Below are 1,760 nucleotides of genomic sequence, written 5' to 3'. Positions count from 1 at the left end.
GTTCCCTCTAAGCTGAGTTAGTGTGAGCTAGCTCACAGTTTTTTAGCCTCCAGCTCACAAATTTCTGTCTTATCTCAGGAAGGATGGATCCAGAACAAACTAATTTATGCAGTAGCCAAATCACTCACTCACAATTTTAATGCCAGTAGCTCACAAAGTAGAATTTTTGCTCACAAGACTCCACAACTTAGAGGGAGTATTGGTCCCCAATGTGGTGTCTGTGCCCACCAAGAGTTTTCAGAAAGTGGGTGGACTAGAGCCAGGTAGGGCTCTGGCAAAGCACAATGTCTGAGAGTCCTCTGGAGTTCTGATTGGATACACGGATAAAATCATGGTTGCTTCAGTAGCAGCTGACAGTGTACTTTTCCCAGGGTAGTTTTAAAATTACCCATCTTCTCCCGTGCACTTGGACTTCTGGCTTTGTGTATGGCTTTACCTCCTTTGGCAGTAAGGTTGCCAACCTCCAGGTGGGGCCTAAAGATCTCCTGGAGTTACAAATGATCTCCAGATGACAGAGATCAGCTCCCCTGGAGAAAATGGCCACTTTGGAGGGTGGACTCTATGGCATTATACCCTGCTGAGGTTCTTCCCCTCCCCAAAGCCTGCCCTCCCCAGATTCCATCCCCCAAATCTCTAGGTATTTCCCAAACCAGAGCTGGCAAACCTGTCTAGCAGCCATTTTGAGGTTGTGCCCTCCACTTTGTGTCAGAATTCCAAAGGTGTCCACAGATTGTGACCCCTAAATTAGACCTCTGGACTAGGATTTGGGAGACTCAGGTTTGAATCACTGTTCAATGGTAGGAGTTCACTGGGTAATCTAGGCCAGTACCACACACTCAGCCTACCTGACAGGGTTGTTGTGAGGATAAGATGGAGGAGAGGAGAACAATGAAAGTCATTTTGGGTCCCTATTGGGGAGAAAGGCGGAGGTATAAGTAAAGTAAATAAATAAATTGGTATATATTTGCAGCAAAAGGCAAGAAATCCAATGGTAAAGTCACTGGATTGTAGGTTCGTGTCTTCACAGAAGTAAGTTCCAATCCCATCTGTTTCTGAGGACAATTTTCATGAATGCATCTGAAGCTGCCTTATACTGAATCAAACCCTCGGTCCCTCAAAGTCAGTGTTGTCTACGCAGACTGGCAGTGGCTCTCCAGGGTCTCAGACAGAGGTCTTTCACATCTCCTAATACCTGATCCTTCTAACTAGAGCTGTTGGGGACTGAATTGGGGACCTTCTGACGTCATCGTGACAGGGACATTGCACAGCAACATGTCTGTTTGGGGGTGGGGTTTCCCTCGCCAGTCAGCTGCCTGACAGTGGGCTGGAACCCTGGAAATTGGGGGGAAGTCTGTTTTAATGGCTTGGTTTGTTTTGATATGTTATGAGGGCTTCATTTGTAGGCCGCCTCAAGCAGGACTCTGCAGAGGTGGTATATATATATATTTTTAAATGTTCTACATAAATAAATAATTGTTGCTTGAACTTTTCTCAACCCCTTCTGCTAGGCTCAGAACTCCAGAGTGAATCTGCTTCTTTCCCTCCCTGGGGAAAACTGAGTTTCTCTTGTCTTTCAACTAGGAATGTTTTTCCACAGCTGGAGAGGGGCTATGGCCAGGGGTCATTTCCTGCAGGAGCGCACAGGAGCGGAGCTCCGGCAGTAAAGAGCTCAGGGGGCAGGCACAGGCAACAAGCTCTACCCCCTGCTCCCAGCAGCCCTCAGAGCAAGAAGCAGCCAGGTAAACTGCAGAGCCCCCCCC

This window comes from Gekko japonicus, unplaced genomic scaffold (assembly GCF_001447785.1).
Source record: "Gekko japonicus isolate JY-2015 unplaced genomic scaffold, Gekko_japonicus_V1.1 scaffold95, whole genome shotgun sequence".
Classification (NCBI taxonomy): domain Eukaryota; kingdom Metazoa; phylum Chordata; class Lepidosauria; order Squamata; family Gekkonidae; genus Gekko; species Gekko japonicus.
This window is presented reverse-complemented; position numbering follows the sequence as displayed.